This window comes from Paroedura picta, chromosome 2 (genome assembly GCF_049243985.1).
Source record: "Paroedura picta isolate Pp20150507F chromosome 2, Ppicta_v3.0, whole genome shotgun sequence".
In the NCBI taxonomy this organism is placed as follows: Eukaryota; Metazoa; Chordata; class Lepidosauria; order Squamata; family Gekkonidae; genus Paroedura; species Paroedura picta.
In genome coordinates this window covers 130156965-130176691 of record NC_135370.1, presented here as the reverse complement: position 1 = coordinate 130176691, position 19727 = coordinate 130156965, and the positions used below count along the sequence as shown (strand labels likewise).

At 42.6% G+C, this 19727-nt stretch overlaps 1 protein-coding gene across 2 annotated transcripts in view; it reads left to right on the top strand.

The window, feature by feature from the left end:
* Nucleotides 1-13: 13 nt before the first annotated feature.
* Nucleotides 14-19727, top strand: part of MIDEAS (mitotic deacetylase associated SANT domain protein) — a 115672-nt gene continuing 95958 nt past the window's right edge. Inside the window, exons 1-2 of one of the 2 annotated variants that reach the window (XM_077322723.1) lie at nt 14-1333; nt 15890-15958. The gene's annotated coding sequence lies outside the window, so the exon portion shown is untranslated. The remainder of the gene's footprint in view (nt 1334-15889; nt 15959-19727) is intronic. The other variant, XM_077322724.1, reaches the window with a different exon arrangement.

The window sequence follows — 19727 nt, the reverse complement described above, 5'->3', positions numbered from 1 at the left end:
GGTTCGGTTCCTAGGAATAATGCCCGCTGATGATCGCAGGACAAGCATAAGCTCAATTGATGTCAGTGCCCAGTGAGGGTAGGATCTGCGGATAGTTTCGTCGGGTTGTTTATAGTCAGCGTTGCTCTGCCTTGTTTTGTTATCCAGCTCTCGAATCTGAGAGGGGGAGCGCCAGTTTTTGTGTTACTTTACAGGCACGAATGCTTCAAAGCCTAGAGCTCTTCTAACTTCGGAGCAGAGTTCTTTGCACGAGCCTGACTTCGAAACCATCCGCTGCCTCCAAGCTTTTCTTGACTTCGGCGATGCAGAAGACTCGGGGCGTTTTGTTCAAGAGGATAAGCCTCGCAGAAGCAAGCAGCCATTTGCGGCCAGGTTAGATCAGTCCCCTGTTAATCTCTCGTGCCTGTAAAGAGTCTCGTTCCTCCGGCTCCCCTCCTGCTTCTGTAGCCGGCAGCAACATCCGACGGGAGCATCAGCAAATAGGCAGATATCTCAGTGGTGGAACTGATAGCCAAACGGACCCACATTAGGGTTATTGCCCCAATTAATCACACAGAGAAAAACCTTTTTAATATTGTTACTGCAGAAGAAATGTAGACACAGGGGAGTTCCCACATCTCCCAAGTCCGAAGAAGTGGGCGTGCACCCAAAAGCTCACGCCTTGAATAAAAGGTGGTTGGTCTTCAAGGTGCCAGTGGGCCCAAAACTTTGTTCTGCTGCTTCAGGCCTGAATCTGTCCTCAAGGATGCTAAAGCTCAGCTTGCGTTGTGGGTCGGTGTAGTCAAGCAGAAAGTCCTGCGCTGGCAGAGTATTTCTGGGCTGGTTTAAAGGAAGGAGAAGCACCAGTGCTGAAGTAACTGGGATCAGTGGCCATGCCCTTCCTGATGCCAGGAATTGTTTCAGGTTTTGTTCTCTTTTTTCGGCTCCTCCACTGCCGGAGAGCGTGAAGCGGGGTGTCTGGCAAGACAAGGGGTTTCCAGAAGTCTATCTGCTGTCCCCTTGCTGGAACCGGCGGCCACCATTTTATTCGCACTGACTCCCCGTTTCAGTAGCGGCGCTTTCTTGCAGCCCAGAGGACGGAAGATCCCGCTGACGGCTTCATTGCCCAACTCCCTTCCTGTTTCAACACCGCGCTGCAACGCTGCCAATCCCCGGGGCTTTCCTGAGCCAAAGTGCGTGGCCTCAATGGCTTTGCGAGCGAAAGGAGATCTCCGGAGAGGAGGAATGCTGTCAATCAAGACGCCGGATTTCAGAGAGATGGTATTCTGCAGTCTATATTGTGGCAGAAACGCCTTTTGCCCTGAAAGACTTCTAATCTAACACGTACAGGAAGGTGAGGTACTAGTTTTGTGAAATACTTTCGGTACATATTCAGAGGCACTCTTTACTGTCAGTTTCATTCCTAGGCATCAAAAAAGTGTCTTAGGTGGAAGACCCTTCTTGCCAGGTGTCTCAGAGGACCTTAGCTCCAGCATTGTTTCCTCGATGCAAACCTAGATCAAAGACAGGATGTGTACATATTAAGAAAAGCAAATTAAAAACATTTTGGTTAATATTATAAGTTCAATTTCCAGTCTACTGTATCTTTCAGGCTCAATCAAAATAACGGACAGACAACTCCTATGTAATTTCTGGGGTTATTATGCTGAACCAGTCTAAATACTATCCTTTACATCAAGAATTCTTTGGATCATGTTTTCCCCCTTTGTTTTCTGATTATTTTTAAAATAAATATTTTATACTCCCACACCTTGTTGGCAGTTTATTGCTTGTAGCAAATAGGTTGTTTGAATTATTCACTCTACCAGATGCTGCCATTTTGTTTTCAGTTAAGGGTACTGGGTGAGGTCTAAATTAAAGGGAAATGTGCCAGTTTAATCCCTTGGTTGGAGATTTTCTTGCATCTTCACTTTGTGAATGTTGCAGTGTGAGTGGCCTGGTCACATCCAGTGAGTGTCTGGGTGGCATCACCTCCAGCGCATGGCTGGGAGGCATGGTCTACTGACAGTACTTCTGGGGTTCCCTGAAAAATATTTCAAGTGTTCCTCCATTCTCTTAAGCACTTACTTTAATACTACAAGACCTACTAGTTAGTCAGACTTGGTGCATATGGTTCAGACAATCTATTTGCCATGAGTGGCAGGGAAGGGAGGAGCTTGTAGGGTTGTTGTTTCCGGGTGGTGGACAGTGATCTCAGGAATTACAGCTGATCTCCATGTTACAAAGATCAGTTCCTGTGCAGAAAATGGTTGTTCTGGAAGAAATACTCAATGGCATTATCCCCACTGTGATTCTTCTCCTCTTCAGTCTCCACCCCCAAAATCTCTAGGTATTTTCCAACCCACAGTTGAGAGCCTTCTCTTAGTACAGATGCAGCACCCACCCAGGTGCAGCACTTCAGAAGGGCTTTTCTTTTCAATTAAAAGTCCAGAAGTCGGCCTATATGAATATTATCAATCAGCTGAGGGCATAATACATGCAGCTGATGAAGTGAACTCTAATCTGCAACAAAGTTATACGCATTGATTTAAAATGTTGTAAATGTTCAGAATTGCCCTGTAAATCTGTTAGTTTTTAAGGTTCCACAAGACTCCTCTCTGTTTTTGCTGAGACATGGCTACCCTAAGGAAAGACTATGATGCCTCTGACACAGTGACTGACTCTAGGGGGAGGGGGCAATGTCCTCTGCACATTTTCACCTGATATCTTCCTTGAATGATGTAATCACTACATTAATAACATTCTATAGCAGTTCAATTTGCAGTCTCTGGGATAGGCCACTACTCTCATTTTAGAAATTAGATCTCTAGCACCAGTGAGAGATAGAGGGAGAGTACTGGCTGAGCTCTAAATTAAAGGGAAATGTGCCAGCTTCTGATAGACCTACTTTGTTTTTGTAAGAGCCAAGCTTGCTCTCTTGTGGATCAGCATAACCCCTTTAAAGGTTACCTCAGTAAAATACTGTGCCTACTGTACAAATTGCAACTTCTACAACAGTATATTTCCTGTTTCCAGTTAACTGTTTTTGTTTCTTCAGTAAACAGAATACATGTGGAATGACTGTTATTACAGTTCATTTGCGACAGCATTATGGCCTGGCAAGTACACAAGCTTTGCAAAACATAGCAACAGAGAGGACAGCATGGCAACAACAGCTACTGTCATGAAAAGGCAGATGGGTATGGTGTTAGCAGCCAGACCTCTTCCCACACTGAGGGATAGTTTATAGACAGACACCCCAAAACACCCTTCCTTTAATATTGTGTTAAATATTAATTCGCAGTACACTGTGTGATTGAAACTGATATTGAAAGAGCTGTCAGCTATGACTTGAATACATAACACACTGCCTGTCCCAAACAGGACACAAACATGGACACCAGCCAGATATCAATCTCCAGGGACAGTTTAGATTCTGTGAGAACACGGGCTGGCTCGCTAACAGATACCTCCCCACCTAGAGGAGATGCATAATTAGTAAAATGAATCTCTCGGGAACTGCTGATTAATCTTGTCTCTATCTCAGAGTCTCAGTTCTCTTGCACACACTTACCTAAATGAGCAATTTCACTCCACAATACCTCTCCATCAAGGAGTCATCAAAAAAACTTTCCCCTTAGAATTGACCTCAGGTAATACACTCCCACTAGGCCAGCAAGGATTTGTTTGGCTGGGGCCCCATCCTTTTCCACCCCAGTCCCATCATTGGACATGGGGCAGAAGGTTGATATATATGGTCATATAACCCAATCAATTTAATTTTAAGATATATAAAAATAAATTAACTCCCACCCAATCGGAGAAAACCTTTAACTAAACCCTGTTTCTGAAAGCCAGCATTAATGTTATGCATGCCTCTTGCCATGTCAGAGATACTGTATTATCTTATTCATAACTTTTTGTAAAGGTATCATAAATACGCCTTCAAGATGTTTATAATACATTGCTGTTAGTCCGTTCAGTTCTGGTGTTTTGTTCTTTGTATTCTTTATTGTCTGGGAGATTTCCTGAATTGTTATTGTTTGGTTTGATATTTTTCTGTGTTCTGGTGTAAGCCTGATACTCTAAATGTCTTTTAGATATTCTCTTAGTCATTCTGAGACTTTTCTTTTTTATTATCCTGGAAAAAATGATAAAATATTTCCTGTATTTCTTTATCTGCATATGTAATTTGATGTATCTTACTCCTATTATTACTCTATTTTACTCTATAAATGATCAAGTTCAGAACATTGTAAGGAGTATTCCTGTCAGTAGGTCTTTTAAATTTTAAGCCTTAAACCAGTGTTCCCCAACCCCCAAGCTGCGGGCCACTACTAGGCCATGGAGCCCTCGGTACCGGGCCGCAGCAGGTGGGAGGGAGGTGTGGGTGGGAGGCGTGGGCGCCCGCTGGCGCGCAGCGCCCATGCCTCCCTCTCTCCTCCGGTTCCTGGGCCTCCCTCTAACCTCCCCCCCCCCGGTCACCGGTCTGAAAAAGGCTGGAGACCACTGAAAATGTACTTACTTTTTAGCCAGGTCCTGTGGCATAAAAAATTAATATCAACAAGGAATCTTACAAACAATCAGCAGATAGAATCGTAAGGGACCTGCGGGGTCATCTAGTCCAATCCCCTGCACAATGCAGGAACTCACAACTACCTGCCCACCCATAGTGACCTCAATTTCATGTCCAAGTGATCCTCCCCCATCAAAAATCTCCAAAATCCAGCCTGTCCTTCAGGAAATTCACCTACCATTCCACAGTGGTGATCAGCAATTCCTTGGATATTGAAGGAAGGGCCACAAGAGAAAAACACTGGCACATCCTTTCCTGCCCACCCACTCACAATCTGCCTAAATTAATACAATTAGCATTTGTCAGATAACTATGTAGCCTCTGTTTAAAAACTTCCAAAGGAAGAGAACCCACCACCTCCCAAAGAAGCCCGTTCTACTGAGGAACCGCTGTCAGGAACTTCTTCCGTATGTTTAGCCGAAAATTCTTTTTAATTAATTTAAACAAATTGGTTGAAGATTTTCTTGAGCCTTCACTTCATGAAACTGTGATGTTGCAGTGTGAGTGGCCTGGTCACATCCAGCGAGTGTCTGGGTGGCATCACTTCCTGCGCATGGTTGGGAGGCATGGTCTGCTGACAGTACTTCTGGGGTTCCTTAAAGCCTGAAAAATATTTCAAGTGTTCCTCCATGGTCAAAAGGTTGAAAAAGGCTTCTCTAGTGGCTTGAGACAAATAGTCCTTTATTAATTTACCCCACAGAGCATTCTAGCAGGTGGGCTACATTCTTGTTAGACTATCCAGGAAAATTTCAGGGGGCTCAAATTTAATATCAAACTGGATACTTTAGACAGCTCTTTAGGGGTTAATATGCATTGGGGATCCCATGTGGCGGAAGTCTTGTGGACATCATCACCATGGACACCATGGACTCTGAGCCTTAAAAGGAAAAAAGGAACATATCTTGTCCTTTCAATTTCAGGATTATTTTACCTCCCTGATGCACCTTTTGTTAAGAGTCTCAGGCACAGGCTTACAACAGACTTCAAAATTTATTCTAAGAAAGAGACTGTTGGGGCAGATAAAGAAGACCCATAACATTCAGTCAGGCACAAAGAAAAAATCCACTCAGAAGAAAAAATGTCTCTGTTGTGATAAAAAGAAGACTTACTAACTCCAAATGGAAATAAACGCATTCCAGGCTGTCATGGAGATGGCCTTGAATCTGCTGTGTTTTTGCATAAACCAGGGAGGTTGACACCACTGGAAAAATTGGAGTCCTGAAACCATAGAAAGGGTTCCCTTTTCTAAAACCTTCCTAATTGGCATTAGGCACTAACCTCTTTCTTCACTGTCAGCCATTTTCTTTGCAGGTGCCATCAATCAGTCTGAGAGAACCCATCTCCTCAATGAGGTAATCCTTACAAAACTCAAAACTCCACAATCCCCTCTGTGGCCACTGTCAAGCCAAAATAGAAGCTGGCAATATTAAGTAGCACTGAGCTTTAATAACGTCAAGTTCAGCTCTTCCATACCAATTCCATTATTCAGAAATGTTTAATTGAAATGTTTTTCTTTGGACGGATACTTAGAATTCATATTGTAACAATCTAACTTTTTAGGTAAGATTGTTGTTGTTAGGTGCAAAGTCGTGTCCGACCCAATGCGACCCCATGGACAATGATCTTCCAGGTCTTCCTGTCCTCTACCATTCCCCGGAGTCCATTTAAGTTTGCACCTACTGCTTCATTGACTCCATCCAGCCACCTCATTCTCTGTTGTCCCCTTCTTCTTTTGCCCTCAATTGCTCCCAGCATTAGGCTCTTCTCCAGGGAGTCCTTCCTTCTCATGAGGTGGCCAAAGTATTTGAGTTTGATCTTCAGGATCTGGCCTTCTAAGAAGTAGGCAGGGCTGATCTCCTCTAGGACTGACCGGTTTGTTCGCCTTGCAGTCCAAGGGAGTCTTCTCCAGCACCAGAGTTCAAAAGCCTCAATTCTTTGACTCTTGGCCTTTCTTATGGTCCAAATTTCGCAGCCATACATTGCAACTGGGAAGACCATAGCCTTGACTAGACACACTTTTGTTGGCAGGGTGATGTCTCTGCTTTTTAGGATACTTTTTAGGATTTCCTCCTCAGGAGTAAGTGTCTTTTAATTTCTTTGCTGCAGTCCCCATCTGCACTGATCTTGGAGCCCAGGAAAATAAAATCTGTCACTACCTCCATTTCTTCCCCATCTATTTGCCAGGAATTGAGAGGGCCGGATGCCATAATCTTCGTTTTCTTGATGTTAAGTTTCAAGCCAACTTTTGCACTCTCCTCCTTCACCCGCATCAACAGGCTCTTTAGTTCCTCTTCGCTTTCTGCCATTAGAATGGTATCATCTGCATATCTGAGGTTGTTGATTTTAGGTAAGATATATTCAAACAAAAAAGAGAGGTGCTCCCTCCCCTCTTTTGCATCATAAACTAAAAAATGTGAAGAGAAAGCAAACCTCTAGAGTCCCCACAACAAAAGAGAATAGAGACTTACATTGATGGACTAGAATCTAACTTTCTGGTTTTAGAACAAAGAGACAGAACTCAGGGCAGCTTATCACATGCTTGGGTGGAGATAGATGGGGCTAGCAACAGATCTCTTTTAATTCCTTTCCTAACTGGGAGAGTGGCTGGCATTAATCACTAACCTTAACATTTTCATCTACCTTATGTTTTTGTGAAAAGGAATTGAACCCAAAGGACTGATAAACTCAGTTTATTATTCTAGCAAGGCTGTTGAATTAGCTAAGCATCTTCATTATGCTGCATATTTGTTAGACATCTTCATGATGCTGTCTACTAATTTACTGCTAATTTATTCTCTTTATATCTGTATTCTTATGATCCCTGTTCCATTGTCTGAGGAAGTGTGTATGCACACAAAAGCTCATACTTTGAATAAAATTTCGTTGGTCTTAAAGGTCTTAAAAGTGCCATTGGATTCAAATTTTGTTCTGCTAATTCAGATCAACATGGCTACCCACCTGAATCTATATTGACATACTATTATAACAATACTAAGGGCTCCCATTGCATTCAGGAATATAACAGGCGCTAGATTAGGGGGGTGGAGTGGAAGAACTCTGTGGATGGCTTCCCCCTCCCCCAGGACCTGAAAAGGCTGCAGGCAGCTGCTATGGAACTCACTGGCAGGGGCAGTTCTCACGCAGCAAGGATCTGCAGCCTCCAAACCTCAAAGGGAAGTGGAAGGAGGAGGGAGTGATCAGTGGTGGGGGACAGAAGGCGATTGGCTGGCTGCTGGACAGATAGACAAGCTGGTTGGAAGAGAAGGCACTCAGGAGTGAGACAGCTGCCCTAAGTGGGTGTTAAGCTCTGAGTGGCACTTAAGCCATGAGACACGCTCCTCCTCCAAAGCCTTACCAGAAATATATAGTGGAACAGATGTGTCTCTGAATTCTCAGGTTTATTTTAAAACAAAAGTAAGTCTCTAGCACCTTGGTTCCTCAGGTAAGGTGATTAGGGATTTCTTTTTTTTTTAATGAAATTTAAGAAGTCACAGCCATATTGTTATAAACATATATCAATGTAACACTTATTTAGTTGCCAGTTTAAAACCCCAGTGGGAGTGGGAGAAAGTGGCCACTATGGGGACAGTGTCAGGTAACGTGGCTGTCATGTGGGTGGGAAAATCCAAATCACAGAACAGTTATCCAGGCTTTTGTCACTTCTACTGTGTACCTCAGTTAGTGCACTCCAAATAACAGCTCTAGATACTCCATGGTATTTATTGAGTTTATTGAAGACTTCGCATGAAGGTCAGGATTAGTACCAACTTCTACTAACAAGCAGGCCAGATAAACCACAGAACATTCTGATCTCAGAGTATAGCTACTTTTCAAAGACAAACCATCATAATTATTAAAACATGCAATTTACTTTAATGTACAAGATTAAAACACAAAGACTTTTAATGGGATATTAAATCATTTAACTCTAATATATCACAGCAGTGTTAAACATATATAAAATATTCTCCCTCACTCCAGCCCCACAGGCAGGCCAGCTTAAATCATGTGGACAAACTTCAAACACCATGGCTTTGAACAACTCATGTTTATGCAATCCTTCCCCAAGCAATTTCCTAAGACCTTGCTCCCCACAAGGCTACAGAAACAAAGGGCAGCCACCCAATCAAAATATGCAATGAGATTACAGTACACCTGCACTGCTCCTGGGAAGCAGGATAAATAAAACTAAAGACAATGAGGCTTGCTGGAAGTTGGGTCCATCCAATAGCACTAGACTAAATTAAGCAGGAGTGAAAACTACTGGCCAAAATTTTCACAAGAAGCTCCATAGCTCAATGGAATCTTTCTGGGTCCAGTGAACACTTTAATGTTGACATTGTTCAACTATTTGGGCAATATTTCCTAAAGTTAGCAGAGTGCACTTGGCCTACAGCAGCAGCAGAAACTGCAGTCTGTATGCAGTCTGTATGCAAGAGAGAAAACAACAAAACAAGCTGAGACGTAGTTTTTTCAATGTAATATAAGTAGTTTATTAAGGAAGTACATCTCTAGATAGGGCAGGAGAGAGACAGAGCATCCTTATCTACTTACCTTTGTACCCACCTATCTAGGGTGGATGCATATACATGAATCATGCCTGCATCTCTAGTGCCAAAGATGGAGAATTCTGGCTCTGGTGGAAGAGAGGGTTGCAAAAATAGAGCAGGAAGGGAAGACGTGCCCTGAGAATATCAGACAACACATCAAAGAGGGCAGCAATAAAAAGTTGAGACAAGGAAGATGCTAACATATTAGCCTATCTATCCTTGTCAGATAGATCCTCATGTGCTGAGATTACTTATTCAGAGTTTATAACCAGTAGCATCTCTATGAACCCTGGTGAACCTAGCAACTGTCACCTCCTGGGTTTTGCCTAAATAGTGAACTTTCATTAGAACAAGTAGACACTGCTCAGTGTGTCCATGGAAGTAGGCTATGGAAGCTCAATGTACTATTGGTAGATCCGCAGGAGAAGGTTTACTACACTCCCAGAGTCCAACAGAACCAAAACCAAGCACCCTGCTAACTGGACCTTTACCAAGATGTGCTTTGGTAGATGAAACTTGCATAGTGGTCTGGCATCATACTCCATCATGGGGCACTCCATCCAGAAGTGGCCCCATTGCTCACCTGTGAAACATGGGCCTTTCTCCCCTGCAGGCCTTCATCTTTTTCTGACTTCCAGGGAAACCCAGGTAATAGACATCGAGGGACTCCAAGGGCTACAGTGCCGTCCACTGAGGAGTACCTGTGAGACTCTATGCCGAACTTAGGGAACACGGAGCCAACTGTCCTGCTGTCCTCAGGAGAAAGACCCAATGTTCCTGGGGCCCCGGTTCTGCACAGAGCTGACACCACCTTTAGAGGTATCCTAGGGTTGATTTCTAAGAGCCTCTTGTGGCGCAGAGTGGTAAGGCAGCCGCCTGAAAGCTTTGCTCATGAGGTTGGGAGTTCGATCCCAGCAGCCGGCTCAAGGTTGACTCAGCCTTCCATCCTTCCGAGGTCGGTAAAAATGAGTACCCAGCTTGCTGCTGGGGGGTAAACGGTCATGACTGGGGAAGGCACTGGCAAACCACCCCGTATTGAGTCTGCCATGAAAACGCTGGAGGGCGTCACCCCAAGGGTCAGACATGACTCGGTGCTTGCACAGGGGATACCTTTACCTTTACCTTAGGGTTGATTTCTATTTTCTGCCATTAGGAAATTCTCCCAGAGCTCCGTTGCCTCTTTTATGGCTGCTGGCTTTTAGCACACAATCCAGTGGTGCATTCTAGAAGGTAAGATCTGGGGTAGCTTCTCCAATATGACCTACTGTACTATGTGCTGGCTGTTGTCTGTTGTGGGAAGAAGCCACTGGGTTGTGGGATCTTTAAGAACTGCAATTAGAAAGAAGAAGAAGTAGCAGTAGTAGTGACCACCACAAGACTCCATCCTCTTGTTCGTGCTGCAGGCCTGGGCACCATTGGAGCCAGCCTGGATGCTGCCCTCCCATCCCTACTCTGTGCTGTAGGCCCAAGTGCTACCATAGTGACCCAGAAGCAAAGCTCTGGCCTCTCCTTCTCACTGAGGGTTCTGGCTAGGGTTGTGCGCGGCAGCATCCAAATCGGCCATTCCAGGCCGATGCAGCCAGTGCCACGCTGCAGGGCGGGGGAGAGGAGGCACGGGCGTCAGTGTGTAATTCGGTACACACACAGGACGTTGGAATGAGTTGGACCATACTATCCATCAACAGAAGGCGCACTGAAGATTTCTCAGTTTTCCCAGCTTCCCAGAAGCCATTTCTGACTCTATGTTGCAGGCATAATAGCAAGCCAGGTTGAGAGGACACCCAGCAGGTCATTTCCTTCTGCCTCTCTTGCAAGTGGAGCTCTGATGATGGAAGGAGAGGGTGCTTTCACTTCCTTTACACTCCTAGTGCAGCTTTCCAACTGGTTATTAGTCTACTGCAGCCTTTCAACTTTTTAATGTTGAGAAGCCCCTGAAACATTCTTCAGGGGCTGGAAGACAATTGTAAACCTGCAATAGAGACCCTGGTTAACCCTCTACACCAGGGGTGCCCAAGCTGTGGCTCTCCAGATGCCCATGGATTACAATTCCCAAGAGCCCCTGCCAGCATGCATGCTAAAAGGGGCTCATGGGAATTGTAGTTCATGGACATCTAGAAAGCCAAAGTTTGGCTACCTCTGCCCTAAACCAAGCCTGCAACTTTCTTTGTTAATTAATTGTACTCTGCTCAATGTGTTTCTCTCTACAGAAATAACTGTGCCGTTCACATGGGGAATTGCCAGTCTAACTGGTCTTCAACATGGCCTATCATGAACATGTATTTTAGAATGCATCCAGAATTTTCCATACTAGAAGGGCAGTTTGGGATTGGTAAACAAATTGCCTAGCATGGAAACATATCTACTACTAATCTTCTCATAGAGGAACCCTTGATAGGCTTACAAGGGGCTCTAGGACTCCCTGGAACACACTACGAAAATTGTTGTAATAGATTGTTAAGCAGGGCGTGGCTGAACATGTGAACTAAGAGAACAGTCTACAGAACAGTGTGTGTTTATTATCTGTTATGAAACAGAGCTAAAGAACACTCAGTTCATCTGGCCTACATTCTGTTACAACCAACAGAAATGATTTTTTGACGTGCACTTTTAATGAGGGGGAAAGGAGTTAAAAAATTGAACATCTATAAAGCAATCTCAGTCAAAGCATAATAAAATAAGTTAACCTGATGCCAGAAAAAGCAGAACGAAGATTCTTCCCAATCATGAAACATATTCCACAGCAAACATACTTTAAATTCTTGCAGGATATAGTTGCAGGTGTCTTTTCAGAAATATTATTAAATGTGCCTCATGATTAGACTGTTTGACACCTTTTAAAAGTCTAGTTGGCTGTTCTCACATATATTAAATTATGTATCCTACCCACTAGCTTAGATACAGGTTATCATGGATAACAATAGAGACAAAAATAAAAATATTTTATTTGAAACATTGGCATGCCCATGTGGTTCTCAATAATGCATAATAAAAGCAGCATAAAATATGAAAAATCTATAAAAGATCAGTAAATGCAAATTGAGATATTCACAGTGCTGTAGTTTATATTCCATTTTTTCATTCCACAAAATCTTTCCCTAGACATTGTGTCCCAAAGCCCTTCCTAAGAAGCCTTCAAGAGCTCAATAAAAATTTGTTCAAGCAATACAATAATTAAGCCCGCCCATCATGTTAACAACTATAAGGAACTATCCCTAGAAGTTTTCAAAAGCCGCCTTATATAGGTCTGCAGGGAGATGGCCAGATAGGCTTTATAGGCAAGTTCCATAAGCATATTTCATAATAGATTCCTTGGTTGGAAGCAAGACTTGGATCACAATCTCCCCTCTGAAGATAACATCTACAGAGAGACATAAGGAATTCCTTTTTTGCTTAGTACTCTGCAGATAGAGTATCTCATGCCCATAGTAACTTGGACTCTACATTAACAGTGAGAGTCGGATGATGCTAGGATTCCAGCGAATATTTCATCTATTTTTCCCTACTGAGCAAAGGAGTTCACATTTTGAGCAGATTATGCTATAATCTTAAAAAGGGGAATAGGCATCACAAACCCCTGCATAACCCCAACCTGCTGCTGATATACATACAAAGCTTAGAGGGAACACTGGTGTCAGCTTGTCCAAGTGGTTGGGATACTTTTTAGTTTATTCAGTCTAAGGATGTGGATAGGAGCCTCAGATGTTTGAGGCCTACAACCTGTTTGTATGACCTTTGCCCTTGCTTTAATCTGCCAGGTGGAAACCAGATACCTGGATCCAAGAAGTAGTTAATGCCTTCTCAAAAGAACAGTTGGTTTCACATCCATAGGTTGTTATGGGGAAGACAATGGCATTGACTAGCTGGCACTTTGTATTAAGGCTGATATCCTTACTCTTCCATATTCGGTTCATGCCTAACATTGTGTTCCGTCCCAGTGTTATTCGCCGTTCAATTTCACGGCTGCATTCACCACTCTGATTGAACATAGAGCCAAGAAAGATGAAATCATCAATACATTAAATGTTCTTGTTGTCAATCATGACTTTGGTGCTACTGCCAGTAGTTGTCATTATCTTGGTCTTTTTGATATTTAGGTATAGTCCCATCTTTTCACTTTCTTCTTTTAGTCTCTTTATCAGGGTCTAACACTATTTGGCATTATTCCTCTGCCACCCCCAATGGACAAACATACAGGAACACCTTCCCAAAAAAAGAACCCCAAAATATAAAGATTTCTATTCATGCTGCACTAAGCATATAGACAACCACATCAACTTGTCTCTCATCAAATACTGTAGACTCCCATATTTCTATATACAAAGGGTTATACCAATTATGTTATCTAATTACAATATCCCATTTAATCAACATATTATACAAAATGAGTTTGTGCAAAAATTAGCTTGGAAGTACCAGTCACTCTTAATTATAGATGATGATGATGATGATAGTGTAAGAAATAGTTAAGAAATGTTAGCTATTCAGTCATGTCCAACTTCTGGCAATCCTATGGCTCAACTGTCACCACGTTTTCAATCTTGCATTCCTTTTAGATGAATAATATTCTGACCATTGTCCGCCGTGTTCGTTGTAGCTGGTTTCTTTTTACTATTGAGCAGTCCTAGCATAATTGCTTTCTTCATTGAGCTGAATCACATGATAAGGCCAAAGAAAGCAAACCAGGGTTTTGTGATTTTGCTTTCTCCCCAGACTTTATGTGCTCTAATGTTTCCAGGAAATGGTAGAGGACAGGAAGGCCTGGAGGATCATTGTCCATGGGGTCGTGATGGGTCAGACACGACTTCGCACCTAACAACCAAGTGTTTCCTTGTTTGTGACTTTTGCTGTCCATGGAATCCGCAGAAGCCTTCTCTAGCATAAGAGTTCAGACAAATCCTCTCCTCCTGATTGATACCTTCATTGTCCAACTTTCACAGCCATAAGGGGCTATTGGAAATATGATAGATAAAACTAATCTATATTTGGTAATCAGGTTTACATGCTTGCTTTTCTAAGCTCGGTTCAAGCTTATCATTGCTGAGTGACCCAAAGCAACTTCACATTTAATTTACATACTGTAACCACCACTCTGATCCATTTGAGATCCAAGAAAAATGAATTATTGAACACATGCTATTTTTTCACCATCAATAGCTATTGTAACAGTCTGTTTTTTTGCAGTGGTCATTATTTTTATCTTTTTAATTTAATGTTTAAGAAATTACAACTTGATTTATAACCGTAATTTTCCTGACTTCCATTCTTTTCTTCTCTTATTTGATATTTTGTATCCTTCTTCATTCATACATTATAATTTCAAGTCTTGGATAAAAGTTTTATTTTAAAAGGTGAGAGAAACAGTTGACCAAAGGGAATGTGTAATATGTAATTATCTCACACTGTAGTTCAAAATGAAGAATCTGAACCTAGATTAACTGATCTGAATCACTGAGGCAAATATAATTTAACCCACTTGCAAGAAATTTGCTTCCTTTGAAATACGTCATTGTACTTCATTTCACAGATTATGCTAATTAATACGGTGACTGCTTGCGCTCTTCTTTTGTACACAAGGAAGCAAAAACTTAATTCTCATCCATACACTTCTTACGGAAGAATGGCTGCTGTGTATGCCTGGCTGAACGCCATTGTCGATAGTGAGAAGGTTTCATTGCAAGGCTCATAACATCACTGTAGAAAACTATCTGCAGAAATCTGACAGCCTGCCATCTTGTACAACCACTGGGCTGCACATTGACAGCACACCTGTTGACTGTGATCACAGACACATAAGAATACAGACAATTTGAAGTGCAATCCTGAGCACAGCTGTACCCTTCTAAGTCTACTGAAGTGGGAGGGGCTGTGGCTCAGAGGACAGGGCATTTGCTTAGTATGCAGAAGGTTCTAGGTTTAATTCCTGGCACCTCAGGCAAAGGTCAGGTTGTAGGTAACACAAATGCCTCTGACAGAGTGACTGACTCTAGGAGGAGAGGGCAATGTCCTCTGCTCATTTTCACCTGATATCTTCCTTGAATGATGTAATCACTACTTTAATAACATTCTATAGCAGTTCAATTTGCAGTCTCTGGGATAGGCCACTACTCTCATTTAGAAATGAGAGCTCCAGCACCAGTGAAGATAGAGGGAGAGTACTGGCTGAGCTCTAAATTAAAGGGAAATGTGCCAGTTTCTGATAGACCTACTTTGTTTTTGTAAGAGCCAAGCTTGCTCTCTTGTGGATCAGCATAACCCCTTTAAAGGTTACCTCAATAAAATACTATGCCTACTGTAACAATTGCAACTTCTACAACAGTATATTTTCTGTTTCCAGTTAACTGTTTTTGTTTCTTCAGTAAATAGAATATCCTACCTGTATATGTGGAATGACCATTATTACAGTTCATTTGAGACAGAATTATGGTCTGGCAAGTACACAAGCCTTGCAAAACATAGCAACAGAGAGGACAGCATGGCAACAACAGCTACTGTGATGAAAAGAAAAGGCAGATGGGTATGGAGGGATTAAGGGAATGGAGAGGTTGTCAGTAAGGAAGCATTGCAAGAATTAATGTCAGCAATGTGCCTTATGGTAAGTAACAAAGTCTGTCGTTTATCTCTTTATATTAAACAATCAGTGTGTTAGAATAAGTCTGGCTTTGCTGGGGCTAGATTCTTCATGTCAATGCAAGTTGTATCTACATTTAAGGGATTAGACAGTTAACCCTGGAATGTATTGGACAAGAATGTTTCTCTGATTGAAACAGTATCATTTATCCTACAGTGGTAACCCTGCAACACTGTTTGGGTTCACATTAACCTGGTGATAGTGCTGGGCATCTCAAACCGTGAGGTAAGCAACCCTTTCCCTGTCATTAACCTTCCTTGTTTTAGCTGTTAAGGTACATTTTCATTTTATACATTAGACGGTTGCATGGGATGCATTAGCCTATCACCTTCCTTCGGTTTTTTTTTCAGATTATTTGCAATTGTGCTTTTTTGAAATAAAGGAACAGTGCAATTGTGGGAAAACAAACAAGAAGCAGGGAAATAGTTCCAGCTAGGTAACAGAGAGCAACATGAGTTATTTATTTATTTGACTTACTAGTATCAAAGCCCATTTTAAAAATGGGCTTTGAAAGGGGCGGTAGGCAGGAGGGCATGAGAGGGTGGCTCCGAATCTCCCCCCCCCCGGCTGGCTCCCAGGCGACTTCGGGCTTTGGGGCTGTCAAAGGGACATCCCCGCCGGTCCCTTCACTGGCCCCAAAGCTCCCTCCTGCCTCCTGGCTGAGGCCTGCAGGGCAGGCTGGGCCAGCCGGCCGGCGGCCTACCTGCCATGTTGGTGGCCAGGGGGTAGGCCCAGTCTGGGGCCAAGGGGCCAATCAGCAGCAGTGGTGCGCGCAGCTGCCGATTGGCTCCTTGGCAGTGGACTGACAAGCAGAGGGCCCTCCACTTGTCAGTTTGGGTCAAGGGGCCAATGGGCGACCTTCCCTATCCCAGACTGGGTCCACCCCAACCCCCCTTACTACTTTATTTATACCACTCCTGCAGAGCAGTTAAAGATATCCCGTTACTCTCCACGGATTCATGGTGGGTTACACAGACTAAAAAAAACCCATAAAATAAATCACAATCCCCTAATACCATTAAAATCGATAAAATGGCGGTATAGTACCCAATCTTCCCCAATCTATAGTCAAACAAATATCAGAGGTATGGATTCGCAGAATAACAGTGTTAGACCTAGGAGGAGCCCTAGTTGTCCCTGGAGACCAGAATCAACCAAAGACCTGGCAGAAGAGCTCCATTTTGCAGGATCAGAATATTTCTCTCCATGTTAGTTCTTGAAGTGAGGCCTCCAGAACAGGTCCAAGGGAACAAGCCATATGAAGATAGGTTGAGGGACTTGGGAATGTTCAGCCTGGAGAAAAGGAGGTTGAGAGGGGACATGATAGCCCTCTTTAAGTATTTGAAAGGTTGTCATTTGGAGGAGGGCAGGATGCTGTTCCCATTGGCTGCAGAGGAAAGGACACGCAGTAATGGGTTTAAACTACAAGTACAACGATATAGGCTAGATATCAGGAAAAAGTTTTTCACAGTCAGAGTAGTTCAGCAGTGGAATAGGCTGCCTAAGGAGGTGGTGAGCTCCCCCTCACTGGCAGTCTTCAAGCAAAGGTTGGATACACACTTTTCTTGGATGCTTTAGGATGCTTTGGGCTGATCCTGCGTAGAGCAGGGGGTTGGACTAGATGGCCTGTGTGGCCCCTTCCAACTCTATGATTCTATGAAAACACAAACTCTTTACTTAAACAAAGGTTACATTTATTAAGCCAGCAAATACACTTATTCAAGGCATTGATGAAACTGGGGTTCGAGGCACAGGTCTTTGCATATATGTTCCCCTAGTCTCTCCCCCCTCCCGTAGGAATCCCATAGAATTGGAGACCTTTACAAAGTCAAAACATTCTGATAAGAGTCCAGGCTCCAGGCCACAGTGGCAGGAAAATATAGGAGATGGTATGAGGTGGATGGGGGGGGGGCAATGAAAGAATGCAGGGAGGGAATGAGATCGCTGTAAACCATACATCAGAGACAGGCTGCTCGAATTAACACAAGGTCAAATTCTAGGCACCTAACTACATTTTATATATATTTCATGGCAGAACCTGGGGATTTCTGGCACCAGTATCCCACACAAAGTTGGATTACAAACCCTCAGGAATATTATTTCAGATAACACCACAGCTGACTCTGCCAGCAAACTCTGCCATTTTGTTCTCTCTCATAACCGCTTCAGATTTGGCAACAAGTTCCTTCAAATCAATGATACAGCAACGGGCACCCGCATAGCCTACACTATGATAACATCTTTATGGCTGAGTTGGAGCAAGGCTTCCTAAACTTCCACACACTCCCATCTCTCTTATACCTGTGATTCAGTGATGACATCTTTGCCTGGAGACATTGCAAAAAAGCCGCCAGGCATACAATGACTTTCACCCACCATCAGCCTAACAATGAACTAATCTATGCAAGAAGTACATTTTCTGTCAACTACTATAAATTTACCCAATAGACACCGAGATACCACCTTATACTGGAAAGCTACTGACCTACAAACATACTTGCATGCCTCTAGCTACCATCATAAACATACCAAATGATCCATTGTATGCAGCCCGGTTCTACAGTACAGTCACATCTGCTCCAATTCTACAAACAGAGTTTCTCACCTGTGGGATCTACAACAAACTTTTTGGGAACTAAAGTATCCATCTGAAGACAAGAAACAGCTTAACAATGCAAGAATTATACCCAGAGAAAACCTGTTACAAGACAGGCCCCAAAGAGTGGTCACATACAGCTCTTGCAACACTCGCAACACATTATTAGCGATTTACAACCTCTACTGGAAAATGACAGTTCTCTTTTAAAAGTACTAGAGAAAAACTTTTTCTTGCAGACAGCTCCCCAATACCAAATAACTCCTCACCCACAATAATACAACTGACCTAATAAGATCAATTACAAAGCTTATTCACATGCTTATCTTCTAACATTGTACATGTCATTAAATGCCAAGAATGCCCATCTGTTCTCTACATGGATAAAAGTCTGATATCAAAATTCACAGGACTAAGAAACTTGTAGGAGAACACTTCAACCTTCCAGGACATTCAATGAGGGACCTCAAAGTAGCTATTTTATTACAAAGGAAGGATCCTCAAAAACAGACTGGAAAGAAATTTCTTAGCTGCAAGTTATTACAGCACTCAAAACAATGGCGTCCCCAGGACTAAACAGGGATATTGGGTCCTTATCTCCCTACATATGCTAAACTGCATTCCTAACAATCCCCCAGAAGGCCATATATCCTTTTTATTTTATTTCATATTTGGAATAATAGAATTGGATAGTAGATTGTAATGTAACAATGAATAGTAGAATGTAATGTCATTAAGAACATTCTGGAGACATGGGAGACAGCTCTATACAGCCAATTGCCCCTCTGTGCTTGAGAAGTGAGGAGTGTAAGTGTGGTGACAGGGTCTCAGTTGACTGCATGTGCTCATTTACCCCTAATGTTGACAATTTATTTCCTTTGTCCTGGAACTGAAACCAAACAAATGGTAACCTAATATGTTAAGTTTCTTATTCCTGTTTTGTCTCTGAAGCTGTTAAATATCTTCATTGTGTTACTACTAATTTACCCGCTACCTAGAAGTATGAGCTAGTAATTCCCATTTCAACAGGTTCCCTTTAATTACTTTCCACAATTGGGGATGCATCTGTCCATTAATATTTCATTTTGACATTTTTACTTCGTTTACTATGTTTTCCCCCCAGAATTGAACCCAAACAAATGATAACCTTATAAAATTAGCTTGTTTTTCTGTAAAGCCCTCTTATCTGGTAAACCGCCCTGAGCCTGTGGGGAGGGTGGTATATAAATATAATAAATAAAATAAAATAAATAAATATCTTAATTATTCTGTGTACTAATCCATGACCAACGCTGTTTATTTATGTGCTCTCATTATTTCCATTTCATTGTGTTTGACATGGAAGCTTACATCTTGAAGAAAATTTTGATGGTGTTAAAGGTGCCATTGGACTCAAAC